We start from the raw sequence: 16,161 nt of genomic DNA, 5'->3' as shown, positions 1-16,161 counted from the left end.
CCTGACTGAGGGGAAATGGTGAACTAATGGTCTAATGTGTAAAGTAATGGCACAAGGCTCCCATTGCCAATATACCCCTGGATACCGAGCTCAGCCCCTGACTGTCTGAGGCATCAATCCGCTCTTGGGTAACGTGCTGCCCTGGGGCAACACATGTCTGCAAGGACCCGACTATGATATTAACTTACTGTTAAGATTCAAACAGCTTGAGATATGTTTCATAAAAGATAAATTACATAAAGCCGACAGTGAAATTAACAGAATATGACATAACAATATATGATATGAAAAAATATGAAACCTTCTCATCGAATTAACTTGAGCATCATTGTGAAAGGATATGTGACTATATTCCTCAAATCCTCTCTGAATTTCTTCTGTGTCACTGCGTAAATAAAAGTGTTCGTGCAGCAACTCAGGAGCTGGAGCATGAAGCTGATTTCCGATACAAACATGGGCAGAGAAACAGAGTATCCCAAGTCATCCAATCGTCTCAATATAGAACAGACCATGAACACCACCCATAACAGTATGAAATTCCCCGATATAACAAACAGTACAATCATCGATTTCCTACAGTCTCCATCTCTGGGCCACTGGGGCTCTCGCCACTGCTCCGACCCCGGAGTCTACTGCGGGCTCTGCTGGACACTAAAATGTGTCTGACTGTTAAAGCATTGAACAGTCGAATCAAAATAAATAGAATAAAAGGTGTTAAAATGTAATGCATTAATTCAATGATAGTCCAGACCAGCGAACGAGATACACCAATTGTCACACTGCAAAACCATGGACTGTTGGACAGCCAATATTCACTTGTATACAGAAAATACCAAAAAATGTTCCTCAGACAGCTCAGCACTGTCACTGTTCCTAGAACCACAGTCGCTGTTTGCTCCGTGCAATATTTCGATTTCAGCTTCTGGCAACAAATGGCCACAAACCGATCGAAGGTGAAAGTGACCGTGAACCAGACAGAACAATCTGTGTCTACATAAAGCAGGATAGCGTGGATATTACACATTCTAACGTGCAACAGAAAAGGAAATTGATCCCGATAAACAATAGGAATCTGCCTCAGTATCAGATCGATGATCACGACCAGTAGATCCACCGCTGCCATGGCCACCAGGTAGTGAGTGACACATTTGGAGAGACCACACTTTCCCCGAGACAGGATCACAATCGTCACCACATTAACTGTGAGCAAGAGGAAAATAGGAACATTATTCACAAACAGCGGATACATACAGTAGTTTTCTGTGTTTTCAAAGACATGACAGAGTCGGATCTATAACAGGGATAATATCGTTCTTCACAATAACATGAGATGCACCAAGAATTTTGCTGCTTGGCATTTCATCAAGTGATGGAACCATTTCATATTATCGGTGATGGAGATACGTGGAGATTTGTAATCAGAGGAATCGGCAAATTATCGCAAAATACGAGACACAATGGGACCAAATGAAACACGGTTCAAACCAGAACCTGATTTTAGAACAAACCCTAAAATAATGAATGGAGAAGTGTGAGCTTCACCTATACGTGAGCCAGCGGGAGAATGAAATGGGAGGGTATTTGCAGGATTGAATTGCAGAGTGTACGAGTTAGTTGTTGGAGTGATACAGCTGAACTTACTGTTCTGAGGTGGTGATGGAATAGAAGAGGCCTGGCAGTAAGAGGAATGGGACAATCGATGGTGCCCTTAAGATGGGATTTTAAGCTGACAACACCACCTCTCTGTGCTCATAGATCGACAATGGTCATTGGTTCAAGGCATTGAACGCACCTGTACAATGTCACAACCCAAACCTGGCTATCAAATGTTTGTAATCTACGCAATAGTATCATAGGAGTTACTGGATGAATAAAAATACTACAGTTCATCAAATTTACCTTGTAGCTTCCGGGTTGTCGCACGATGTAATGATGATTGCGTCGTTGTCTAATCAGAGCAATCAATCGCTGCCAACAGTGTACAATCGAGCCAGGCATGATTGGAAGAGAAGCCCCCTGGTGGCGAGCTTTGGGAAGTACAGATCCAACGTCATGTGTCCCCTCTCAGCAGCTACTTTTACCACATGACATGTCTCCAATTACAACTGCAGCAACAAGGTATTTATATGTCGTCTTTAACACAGTGAAGCTTTCCAAGGTGCTCCGCAGGTGTATTATAATACAAAAATGAATGCCCAGACACATAAGGATAAAGTGCGGCAGACGACCAAAGCTTAGTCAAAAAGGTCGGTTTGAAGGAGCGTCTTAAAGGTGGAAATCGAGGGAGAGAGACGGAGAGGGTTCGGCAGTGAATTCCAGAGCTTAGGGCCCAGGTAACAGAAGGCACGGCCACCAATGTTTGAGCGATTAAAATCAGGGATGCTCAAGAGTGCAGAATTAGAGGAGTGCAGATATCTTGGGGGGTTGTCGGGCTGGGGAAGTTTACAGAGAAAGGGAGGGGTTTAACAACAATATTTTAAATAGAGGCGTTACTTAATGGGGAGACAATGTAGGTCAGCAAGTACAGGGGATGGGTGAACTTGGTGCGAGTTCTGACAGGGCAGCCGAGTTTTGGATCAGCTCAAGTTTACGTAGGGTAGAATGTGGCTGGGCAGGCGTGCATTGGAACAGTCAATTCTACAGGTAACAAAGGAATGAGTGACGGTTTCAGCAGCAGTTGAGCTGAGGCAGGAGTGGAGACGGGCGATGTTATGGAGGTGGAAAAAAGCAGTATTAGTTATGGAACGGTATATGTTCAGAAGCTCATCTCAGGGTCACATATACCAGCAAGGTTGCAAACATTGTGATTGAGCCTCAGACAGAAGGTGGGGAGAGTGATGGTGTAAGTGGCTGGAGAAAGCAGTTTGTGGCAGGGACCAAAGGTAACAGCTTCCCAATATTTTGTGGGAGAAATTGTCTGCTCATCCAGAACTGGATGTCGGACCACAGTCTGAAAATTTAGAGTCTTTGGAGGGGTCAAGGGAAGTGGTGGTGACTTCGAGCTGAGTGTCATCAGCGTACATGGGGAAACTGACGCTGTGTTTTCGGATGATATCGCCAAGGGGTAGCATGCAGATGAGAAATAGGAGGGGGCCAAGGATAAATCCATGGAGGACACCAGATGTAACAATGCGGGAGTGGGAAGAGAAGTCTTTGCAGGAGATTCTCTGGCTAAGATTAGAAAGATAAGAATGAACAAGCTGAGTGCAGTCCCACCCAGCTGGATGACTTTGGAGTGGCGTTGAAGGAGAATGGAGTGGTCAGCAGTGTGAAAGAATGCAGATATGTCAAGAAGGATGAGGAGGGATAGATTATCTTTGTCACAGTCATGTAGGATGACATTTCTGACCATGATGAGCTGTTTCGGTAATGTGGCATGGGCAGACACCTGAGTGGACAGAATCGAACATGGAAGTGGGAAAGATGCACACGGATTTGTGAGGCGACAACACATTCAAGGACATTGGCGAGGAAAGGGCGGATTGACACGGGGCGGCAGTTTCCAAGGACAGAGTGGTCAAGCGGTTTGCTTTTTTGAGGCGAGGGTTGATCACAGCAGGTTTGAAGGAGAGAGGGATAGAGCGCGAGGAGAGAGAACCATTAACTGTGTCCATTAACATGGGAGGCAGGAAGGAATGTTGGGTGGTGAGCAGTTTGGTGGTAATAGGGTCGAGGGAGCAGGAAGTGATACATGAACAATTTCAGCACAGATAAGTCATGAGGGGAGATTGGAGAGAAAGTGGAAACATATGCAAGTCCCGGGCTAAGGCAGGGCGATCCTTAGAGTAAGTTTGTCACGGTGGCCTCGGGGAAGGAAGCAAAGTGGCAGAGGCAGCTGATTGGATGGTCTCAATCTTAGAGACAAAGAAGTGCATGAGCTCCTAATATTGTTGTGGGAGGTGAGGATGAAGGAGACTGGGGAGAGGGTTTAAGAAGATGGTTAGCACTAGACAATGGAAGCCGGGTTGATCTTTGCATTCCAGAATGATTCTGGAGTAGGGAGCAATTTTTTCAGACAGGAGCAGGACAAAATAATACATTATTATTGGCGGTGAATGGCTGAACCAGTTGTCCGCCATATCCGTTTAAGTCTGTGTCTCTTGGACTTAAGGGAGTGAAGTTGGGTACTGCACCAGGGGGAACAGCCAGTGTGAGAGAGAGACTGATTGTTTTAATCGGGACTGGGCCAACAAATGTGGTGGTGAGGATGTGATTGAGCAGATCGGTAGCTGCACAAATATCGTGGTGAATGGAGGGCCGAAGGCTGGACAGTTGGGATCTCGTAAGTGCAGTTGTAAGAGAGTCGGGAGAGAGAGTTTTCCAGGGCGGTCACAGAAGGACGTAGGTTTGGTGTGGGGCGAGGGGAAAGACACATACACTCTATCCTGGAAAGGTAATTTTTGAAGCATATTTATCGAACTTGCCTCTGAATGAGTCAACTCTCACTGCTTCCACCATCTCCCTCGCGAGCCTGTCGCATATACATTTAAAATTACAACTAGTTTACATTATCTCATGTAGAAATATTGTTCCACATTTGTGCTCCTAATAAAAATGTTAAATTCTGAATTAATGTTTGTTTTGGATATTAGATGTGATTCCAATTTTGATGCTTTGCCCTTGGATTCCCGATGGATTAACATTCCAGGAGCCGAGTAACTGACATCCTATGCTCTTCTGAAGGAAACAACATCTCGGGCTCAGGGGAAAGGGTGGGGAGTGGGAATAGCTGAAGTGCCCTTGCAGAGATCTGGCACAGGCTAGACTGGCCGCATGTCCTTCTGTGCTGTAACCATTCTCTGATTCTACACTCGGCAATTGGAAATTCATGTTCACGTGTCATGTGCTGCACCAAGAATACAACGGCGGAGAATGTCCCCTTAATATCATTCATTTTACCCCACAATTTCTCAATTACCTTACAGGTTACAGTTGGAACAATGCTGCTCTTACTGTAAATAGTCGAATAATATGATTCAAACTATAATCGCCCAGATTTTGCGGTCAGTGGAAACGTGATGGTGCTCACCGCTGACCTCGAACAATGCTGCCCACAAAGATCCAGTGAGTCCTGTGGCATCAATATCAACCTGCTGATAGTAACTTACATTTGAGGGCAAGTATAGGGGATCTCCAGACTCCAGCAACAGTGATGTCATGAAGCTGGCTCAGCAGCCAAACACATTGAACAATTCACAGATTGCAAATTGGGAAGTAAAATACACTGATTATGCTTCACGTTTTAATTATTTTACAGAGAGCGAAATATAGATTGGGACAGGAATAATGTAGAAACTGAAATAATATAAGGAAACATGTTTTTTCAGTTATAAATAACCATGGAATTTTTATCATTGTGGAAGATTTTGACATAACATCGGTATAAAATTAGATTTTTAGTGCCAGAACGATGGTTCAGCAGTAATTAGAACGTAATACACCATCAAAAACACAGTTACGTCTCTTTCAACAAGGCTTGACTATTTCCGGGGCTTTTAAGAGAGATATAACAGCATAAAGTTTAATTTATGTCAGCAAGTTGAATTGATTGCCGGCTGTGGGGAGTTTAACAGCGAGTCCAAGGGAGGAACAAGGAATGACTGGCAGCAACTCCTGGATTTCCACCTGTAACTGCGCATGTGCTTACTCCGGACATTGTTCTCAGATTCACAGTTGTAATGATGGCAAATGCTGAGAGCAAATCCCAGGCCATTACTCCAAAACTGGGTTTCAGAAGCGAGAATCGTAAAATCGTAGAATAGTAGAGCACAGGAGGAGGCCAATCGGTGCATCGGATCTGTGCAGGCAAATATTTCCATTCTATTCAAACACTGTGACTCTTGCTCTTTTCCTCAAGTGGTGAGAGTGCACTCGGCTTTTAATTCATATAATGAATAAATCACAATCCAACAGCGAATAGTGTCACTAACAAAACACTATGCTGCAATGACTATACATTCGATCAGCGATATGATGAACTGTATCAGATCGGCACGGGATTCAATTGATAATGCAGATTCAGTCTCAGTAATCAAACCATTAAATGTGCTGCATAATAATAAACCGGGATCAAAATTAGAACTGTGATTTAACTATTCAGAAACAGTGACATCACTTAAAACGGGAAATGATGGAAAGTGCGGCAGCTGAATCAGATTGTATTATCAATGATTCTGTCAGCTAACTGTTCTGACTCATTTGTACAATTAAATAATCAACTGTATAATGCAGAAATTGCCTAATTTGTGTGAGATCATGGAACAGTTTCTCAGCCGAAACTCGGACTCAGAATTTACAGCAATGTATCCCCTTTAAAGTGAGAGAATAAGTAGTATGGCTGGTCCCATCGCCTGACAGAAGAGTCAGATCTAAATACGACTGCTGAAATGGAACTAATAATGACAAATGAAAGACACAGCATCCATTGAACTGCTAGCAATGAATGGGAGTTCACATCAGTGCAGCATGGACCAGAATCAAACACACACAGGAGCGATTCACAAAACAACAGAGAGGCAGGAGAAAGGAAGGAAGAAAGAGTACTGAAGGAATTGGTCCTAGAAATAGTGGATGCATTGGTGGTCATTTTCCAACAGTCTATCGACTCTGGATCAGTTCCTATGGACTGGAGGGGAGCTAATGTAACACCACTTTTTAAAAAAGGAGGGAGAGAGAAAACGGGAAATTATAGACCGGTTAGCCTGACATCAGTCGTGGGGAAAATGTTGGAATCAATCATTAAGGACGAAATAGCAACGCATCTGGAAAGCAGTGATAGGATGAGTCCAAGTCAGCATGGATTAATGAAAGGGAAATCAGGCTTGACGAATCTTCTGGAATTTTTTGAGGAAGTAACTAGCAGAGTGGACAAGGGAGAACCAGTGGATGTGGTGTATTTGGACTTTCAAAAGGCTTTTCACAAGTTCTCACCCAAAAGATTGGTGTGCAAAATCAAAGATCATGGTATTGGGGGTAATGTACTGATGTGGATAGAGAACTGGTATGCAGACAGGAAGCAGAGAGTAGGGATAAACGGGTCCTTTTCAAAATGGCAGGCAGTGACTAGTGGAGTGCCGCAGGGCTCAGTGCTGGGACCCCAGCTCATTACAACATACATCAACGATTTAGATGAAGGAATTGAGTGTTATTTCTCCAAGTTTGCAGATGACACTAAACTGGGTGGCAGTGTGAGCTGTGAGGGGGATGTTAACAGGCTGCAGGGTGACTTGGACAGGTTAGGTGAGTGGGCAAATGCATGGCAGATGCAGAATAATGTGGATAAATGTGAGGTTATCCACTTTGGGGGTAAAAACATGAAGGCAGAATATTATCTGAATGGCAGCAGATGAGGAAAAGGGGAGGTGTAACGAGACCTGGGTGTCATGGTTCATCAGTCATTGAAAGTTGGCCTCCAGGCACAGCAGGCGGTGAAGAAGACAAATGGTATGTTGGCCCTCATAGCTAGGGGATTTGAGTACAGCAGCAGGAAGGTCTTACTGCAGTTGCACAGGGTCTTGGTGAAGCCTCAACTGGAATATTGTGTTCAATTTTATCTTCTAACCTAAGGAAGGACGTTCTTGCAATTGAGGGAGTGCAGCGAAGATTCTACAGAATGATTCCCGGGATGGCTGGACTGACATATGAGGATAGACAGGATCAACTGGGCCTTTATACGCTGGAGTTTAGAAGGATGAGAGGGGATCTCATAGAAACATGCAAGATTCTGATGGGACTGGGCACGTTAGATGCGGGAAGAATCGTCCCGATGTTGGGGAAGTCCAGAACCAGGGGACACAATCTTAGGATAAGAGGTAGGACATTTCGCACTGAGATGAGGAGAAACTTGTTCACTCAGAGAGTTGTTAACCTGTGGAATTATGTATCGCAGAGAGTTGTTGAGGCCAGTTCATTGGATATATTCAAGAGGGAGTTAGATATGGCCCTTCCGGCTAAAGGGATCAAGGGGTATGGAGAGAAAGCAGGAAAGGGGTACTGAGGGAATGATCAGACATGATCTCATTGAATGGTGGTGCAGGCTCGAAGGGCCGAATGGCATACTCCTGCACCTATTTTCTATGTTTCTATGTTTCTATCAATGAATGAATGAATGAATTGCCGGAGTGCAGCACCTTTCATGACCACAGGATGCCCAAAGTGTTTTCAGACATCGATGTATTTTTGAAGTTTATTCGTTGCTATACTGCAAGGAAAGTAATTGAATAAAAAGCTGGACACATGGACTAAGAAGCCATTTACTGTAAATCTCGGGTTATTGAAATACCGGCTGAAAGGAGGAACATACCAGGGACACCCACTGCAGCCAGCAGAGGATAATAAATCTTTTGGACATCAACAATTGCCCATAGAATCTGGAGCTTGATGAGAAAACCAAGAGACATTTTCCCTTGCGATTAGAATCGATGAATCGATGGTTGGTATTAATGCTGGGAGCAATTCACCAATTGAGACAATGCGAAGATTCCCCTTATTTATAGGTGAGAGAATCCATCCAGTTATAACATTGCCCCTGCTGACTGGGTTTAGTTACAGTTACTGAACAAACAGATGATATCAACAACTTTCACAGCAAGACTTTTAATAACATGTGCACAATTCCCAATCAGATAAAGCCCAGAAGACCCAGGGACAAAAGTCTCACATTCCTAAAAGAATGACATAATTGCCTTTTCTTAAAAAACTTATAAGGAAATACTGGAAATGGTAGAATCATAGAAAGTTACAGCACAGAGAGCAGCCATTGGGCCCACCGTGTCTACGTGGGCTGAAAAGGAGCTCTGCAGCCTAATCCCACTTTCCAGCTCTTGGTCCGTAGCCGTGTCGGATACAGCACTTCACGTGCATAACCAAACCCTTTGTAAATACGATGCGGTTTTCTGCATTTACTACCATTCAGGCAGTGACCTCCAAACCCACACTCGTGTTTGGGTTCAGAAGTGTTCTTCACTAATCCCCTCTAATCCTTCAAATCTTTATTTAATTCTCTCCCGCTTGGTAATTTCCATCTCTGCTGAGGGAATTAGCTCCATCCTAACCCACTCTATCTGGGCCCCACATCATTTCATGCACCGCAATCAAATCTCCCCTCCACATTCTCTGTTCCACAGTAAACAACCGCAGGCTATCCAATCTTGTCTCATGGCTAAAATTGTCCAGTCCTGGCAAAATCCTTGTGAATCTCCGTTGTACCCTTTGCAGTTCAATTAACATTTCCTGTGATTTGGTGACCAGAACAGTGCTCAGTACTCTCGCTTTGGCCTAACTACAGTTTTAAACAGTTCACGCATAATAGGAACATAGAAAATAAGTACAGGTGAAGGCCCTTCGAGCCTTCACCACCATCCAATATGATCATGGCTGATCATGCAACTTCAGTTCCCCATTCCTGCTTTCTCTCCACGCCACTTGATCCCTTTAGCCGTAAGGGCCGCATCTAACTCACTTTTGAACACATGTAACGAACTGGCCTCAACAACTTTCTGTGGTGGAGAATTCCATAGGTTCACAATTCTCTAAGTGAAGAAGTCTCTCCTCATCTCAGTCCTAACTGGCTTACCCCTTATCCTTAGACTGTGACTCCAGGTTCTGGACTTCCCCAACATTGGGAACATTCTTCCTGCATCTAACCTGTCCAATCCCATCAGAATTTTATATGTTTCTTTGAGATCCCCTCTCATTCTTCAAAATTCCTGTGAATATAAGCCAAGTTGATCCAGTCTTTCTTCATATGTCAGTCCTGCCATCTCGGGAATCAGTCTGGTGAACCTTCGCTGCACTCTCTCAACAGCCCTTCCGCAGGTTAAGAGATCAAAGGTGTATTAGGAGATCAAATGTGTATCCTCACAAAGGCCCTGTACAACTGCAGTAAGACCTCCCTGCTCCTATACTCAAATCCTCTCGCTCTGAAGGCCAACATGCCATTTAACTTCTTCACTGCCTGCTATACCTGCATGCCAACTTTCAATGACTGATGTACAATGACACCCAGGTCTCATTGCACCTCCCCTTTTCCTAATCTCTCACAATCCAGGTAATATTCTGCCTTCCTGTTTTTGCCACCAAAGTGGGTAACCTCACATTTATCCACATTATACTGCATCTGCCATGCATTTGCCGACTCACCGAACCTGTCCAGTTCATCCTGAAGCCTCTTAGTTTCCTCCTCACAGCTCACACTGCCACCCAGCTTAGTGTCATCTGCAAACTTGGAGATATTACGTTCAATTCCTTCGTCTAAATTCTTAATGTACATTTTAAAGAGCTGGGGTCCCAGCACTAAACCTTGCGATACCCCACTAGTCACTGCCTGCCATTTTGAAAAGAACCTGTTTATTCCTGCTCTTTGCTTCCTGTCTGCCAACCAGTTCTCTATCGACATCAATACATTACCCCAATACCATTTGCTTTAATTTTGCACGTTAATCTCTTGTGTGGGACCTTGTCAAAAGCTTTTTGAAAGTCCACATCCAAATTCACTGGTTCTCCCTTGTCTACTGGTTACATCCTCAAAAAATTCTCGAAGATTTGTCAAGCATGATTTCCAGTTCATAAATCCATGCTGACTTGGATGGATCCTGTCACTGCCTTCCCGATGCGTTGCGATTACATCTTTAATAATTGATTCCAGCATTTTCCCCACTACCGATGTCAGGCTAACCAGTCTATAATTCCCTGTTTTCTCTCTCCCTCCTTTCTTAAAAAGTGGGGTTATATTAGCTATCCTCTAATCCATAGGAACTGATCCAGAGTCTATAGAATGTTGGAAAATGATCATCAATGCATCCACTATTTCTCGGGCTACTTCCTTAAGTACTCTGGGTGCAGACTATCAGGCCCTGGGGATTTATTGGCCTTCAATCGCAGCTATTTCGCTAACACAATTTCCTGACTAATAAGGATTTCCTTCAGTTCCTCCTTCTCGCAAGACACTCGGTCCTCTAGTATTTCCGGAAGGTTATATGTGTCTTCCTTCGTGAAGACGGAACCAAAGTATTTGTTCAATTGATCTGCCATTTCCTTGTTCTCCATTATAAATTCACATGATTCCGATTGCAAGGGACATAGAAACATAGAATCACAGAAACATTGAAAATAGGTGCAGGATTAGGCCATCCAGCCCTTCGAGCCTGCACCACCATTCAGTAAGATCATGGCTGATCATTGCATCAGTACCCCATTCCTGCTTTTTCTCAATACCCCTTGATCCCTTTAGCCGCAAGGGCCATATCTAACTCCTTCTTGACTTCACTAATCTTTTTCGCTTCACATATCTATAGAAGCTTTTGCAGTCAGTTTTTATGTTCCCATACTCTTATTTTCCCCTTCCTAATTAAATCCTTATCCTCCTCTGCGGAATTCTAAATTTCTCCCAGTCCTCAGGTTTGCTGCTTTTTCTGGCCAACTTAAATGCCTCTTCCGTGGATTTAACACTATTCCTAATTTCCCTTGTTAGTCACGTTTGAGCCACCTTCTCCATTTTATTTTTACTCCAGACAGGGATGTACAATTGTTGAAGTTCATCCATGTGATCTTTAAATGTTTGCCATTGTCTATCCACTGTCAACTCTTTAAGTTTCATTTGCCTGTCTATTCTAGCCAATTCATGTCTCATACCATCGAAGTTACCTTTCCTTAAGTTCAGGACCTTAGTCTCTGAATTAACTGTGCCACTCTCCATCTTAATAAACAATTCTACCATATTATGATCACTCTTCCCCAAGGGGCCTCGCACAACAATATTGCTAATTAGTCCTTTCTCATAACACATCACCCAGTTGAGGATGGCCAGCCCTCGAGTTGGTTCCTCGACATAATAATCTAGAAAACCATCTCTAATACACTCCACGAAATGCTCCTCCACCGTATTTCTACCAGTTTGGTTTGCCCAATCTACATGCAGATTAAAGTCGCCCATGATTGCACGCATCCCTAATTTCTTGTTTGATGCTTTCCCCAACCTCACTGGTCTGTACACAACTCCCACTCGCGTTTTCTGCTCTTTGGTATTCCGCAGCTCTACCCATACAGATTCCAAATCATCCAAGCTAATGTCCTTCCTTACTACTGCATTAATTTTCTCTTTAACCAGCAACGCTACCCCACCTCCTTTTCCTTTCTGTCTATCCTTCCTGAATGTTGAATACCTCTGGATGTTGAGTTCCCAACCTTGATCAACCTGGAGTCATGTCTCCATAATCTCAATTATATCATATTCATTAATAGCTGCCTGCGCAGTTAATTCGCCCACATTATTACGAATAATCCTCGCATTGAGGCACAGAGCTTTCAGGTTGTCGTTTTAATACACTTTGTCTCTTTAGACTTTTACTGTAATGTAGCCCTTTTTGATTTTTGTCTTGGGTTTCTCTGTCCTCCACTTTTACTTTTCTCCTTTCTATTTTTGCTTCTGCCCCATTTTACTTCCCTCTGTCTCCCTCCATAGCTTCCCATCCCCCTGCCATATTAGTTTAAACTCTTTCCAACAGCACTAGCAAAAACTGCCCCTAGGACATTGATTCCGATCCTGCCCAGGTGCAGACTGTCTGGTTTGTACTGGTCCTACCTCCCCCAGAACAAGCTCCAATGTCCCAGGAATTTGAATCCCTCTCTTCTGCACCACTCCTCAAGCCACGTATTCATCTGAGCTATCCTGCAATTCCTACTCTGACTAGCACGTGGCACTGGTAGCAATCGTGAGATTACTACCTTTGATGTCCTACTTTTTAATTTAACTCCTAGATCCCTAAACTGAGCTTGTAGGACCTCATCACGTTTTTATCTATATCGCGGGTATCTATATGCACCACTACAGCTGGCTGTTCACCCTGCCCCTCCAGAATGCGCTTCAGCCGCTCCGAGACATACTTGACCTTTGCACCAGGGAGGCAACATACCATCCTGGAGTCTCGTTTGCACCCGCAGAAATACCTAACTATTCCCCTTAAAATAGAATCCCCTATCACTTTTGCTCTCCCACTCTTTTTCCTGCCCCCCTGTGCAGCAGAGCCAACCCTGGTGCCATGGACGGCTGCTGCTGCCTTCCCCTGATGAGTGATCTCCCCCAACAGTACCCAAGGTGGTGTATCTGTTTTGGAGAGAGATGGCTACAGGGGACACCTGCAGTACCTTCCTTCCACTGCTCTTTTTTTTGGTCACCCATTCCTTATCTGCCTGAGTAACCTTTACCTGTGGTATGACCAACTCACTAAACATACTATTCACGACTTCCTCAGCATCGCGGATGCTCCAGAGTGAATCCATGTGCAGCTCCAGTGCCACAATGTGGCCTGCCATAGCTGCAGATGGATACACTTCCTGCACATGCAGTCGTCAGGGATGCTGGAAGCGTCGCTGTCTTCCCACATAGCTCGGGTGGAGCATGACACAGGTCTGGGCTCTCCTGCCATGACTTAACCCTTAAATTAGTTAATTTTTCAACAATGACAAGGTTTCTTACTGCTAAGAACAAGAATAAAGAAAAATGAAAGGAAAACTACGCACTACTCAACCAGCCAATCACTAACCCTCTTGGTTGTGACGTTAACCTTCGATTACTTTAAACTTCTTTCTTACTTTTGATCCTGCACCAGCTGTAGCTCGCTGCTCGCTGCTCCTCCTCCAGCTACACCTCCGACAGCCGCCGATCCCCGGACTCCTGCTGGGCCTTTATAGAGCCCTGCTCGCTCCACCTTCCTGCCGCTCGAACGCCTGGATGACTGGAGACCAGCTCTGCTGCACGGATCTGGTGTACACACATATCGCAGTGTGGGCTGGCCCGTGCTGTCCCTGGGCCCCTTGCCCTGAACTCACGCCGCCCCTGGGCCCCGATCACATACCTCTCCAGTCTCTCGCTGCTCCTGCTGTACCTGCCCAAGCTCCAATCACCGACCTGGACTTTGATGACATCACTCTTCGCTGCCGTCGCCCTCCTGCACCAGCTCGCGCTGTACCTTGCCGTGGTACCCCACCACGCTGATCCCAGGCCGCCGCTCACCGCTCCTTTTATGGCCCCGACCTGCCGCTGGTGTTCTCACGCAGGTCGGGGCCTCCACGCTGCTCCCAGCAAATCCAGTTACACGCCGTGTCACCGCACAATTCTCAGCTGTGATTTTAAGCTGACTATATTTAAAGCTATCGCAGAGACTGCAAGCAGTGTTCCCTGGTTGTCTAGTGGTTAGGATTCGGTGCTCTCACTGCCGTAGTCTGGGTTTGATTCTTGGTCACAGAAAGCATTTTTAAAGAGCAAGTTGACAAAAATAATTGAAGTCTGTGAGATACTGAATAATTGTTTCAATCATCATTAATCCATCCACATGTGTTGCACACTGAAGGAAATATAAATAAGTTTGCCGAGTGACTGTTAAAATTTAACACATTTTTATACAACCGTAGAATCAGCAGAAAAACAGGATTTTCAGCCCATAGTACCTAATAAATAGCCCATAGTACAAGAGTAAGGAAGTCTTGCTACAATTGTACAGGGCTCTGGTGAGACCACACCTGGAGTACTGCACACAGTTTTGGTCTCCTTATCTGAGGAAGGATATACTTGCCTTGGAGGTGGTACAATGGAGGTTCACCAGATTGATTCCTGGGATGAGACGACTGTCCTATGATGAGAGATTGTGTAGAACATGCCAATACTCTCTGGAGTTCAGAAGAAAGAGAGGTGATCTCATTGAAATGGACAATATTCTGAAGGGGATTGACAGGATAGCTGTTGAGAAGCCCGGCTAGCTCAGTCGGTAGTGCATGAGACTCTTAATCTCAGGTTCGTGGGTTGGGCGATTAATTTTCCTTAAATCTTATGTTGTTTTCACGGGGAAACATTATTAATGAACCCATAATCTTCTTTTGCACAATCAGGCTGACCGGTCTATAATTCCCTGTTTTCTCTCTCCCTACTTTTTTTAAAAGTGGGCTTACATTGGCTACCCTCCACTCCATAGGAACTGATCCAGAGTCATTGGAATGTTGGAAAATGACTGTCAATGCATCCGCTATTTGCACGTCCACCTCCTTATGTACTCTGTGATGCAGTCCATCAGGCCCTGGGGATTTATCGGCCTTCAATCCCATCAATTTCCCCAACACAATTTCCCGAGTAATAAGGATTTCCCTCAGTTCCTCCTCCTTACTAGACTCTCCGACCCCTTTTATATCCGGAAAGTTGTTTGTGTCCTCCTTCGTGAATACCGAAACAAAGTACTTGTTCAATTGGTCTGCCATTTATTTGTTCCCCGTTCTGACTTCCCATGATTCTGATTGCAGGGGACCGACATTTGTCTTTACTAACCTTTTTCTCTTAGAAACTTTTGCAGTTTGTCTTAATGTTCCGCCTGGTTACACAATGTCTGCTCTCACTAGACCCCGGGTTACACACTGTCTAGATCTCACTGGGCCCACCCCCGGGTTACACACTGCCTGATCTCACTGGGCCCACACCCGGGTTACACACTGTCTGATCTCACTGGGCCCACCACCGGGTTACGCACTTTCTGATCTCTCTGGGCCCCCGTGTTAAACACTGTCTGATCTCACTGGTCCCAAACCCGGGTTAAAGACTGTCTGATCTCACTGAGCCCACACCCAGGTTACACACTGTCTGATCTCACTGGTCCCAACACCGGGTTACACACTGTCTGATCTCACTGGGCCCACCCCCGGGTTACACACTGTCTGATCTCATTGGGCCCACCCCCGGGTTACACACTGTCTGATCTCACTGGGCCCTGGGTTACACACTGTGTGATCTCACTGGGTACACCCTCTGGTTACACACTGTCTGATCACACTGGGCCCACTCCCGTGTTACACACTGTCTGATCTCACTGGGCCCACCCCCGGGTTACACACTGTCTGATCTCACTGGGCCCACCTCCGGGTTACAAGCAGTCTGATCTCACTGGGCCCAACAACGGGTTACACACTGTCTGATCTCATTGGGCCCGCCCCGGCTTGCACACTGTCTGATCTCACTGGGCCCCAGGTTTCACACTGTCTGACCTCACTTGGCCCCCCACCGGGTTACACACTGTCTGATCTCACTGGGCCCACCCCCGTGTTACACACTGTCTGATCTCACTGGGCCCATCCCCGGGTTACACACTGTCTGATCTCACTGCGACCACCCCCGGATTACAC

At 45.2% G+C, this 16,161-nt stretch overlaps 1 pseudogene; it reads right to left on the bottom strand.

Annotated features, from left to right (window-relative positions):
* Positions 1 to 305: 305 nt before the first annotated feature.
* On the bottom strand, positions 306 to 8,399 carry LOC139239582 (probable G-protein coupled receptor 139; annotated as a pseudogene).
* Between the last annotated feature and the right edge of the window lie 7,762 nt (positions 8,400 to 16,161).

Source organism: Pristiophorus japonicus, chromosome 28 (genome assembly GCF_044704955.1).
Source record: "Pristiophorus japonicus isolate sPriJap1 chromosome 28, sPriJap1.hap1, whole genome shotgun sequence".
Classification (NCBI taxonomy): Eukaryota; Metazoa; Chordata; class Chondrichthyes; family Pristiophoridae; genus Pristiophorus; species Pristiophorus japonicus.
Note: the sequence above shows the minus strand (reverse complement) of the source record. Positions and strands in the feature narration are given on the sequence as shown.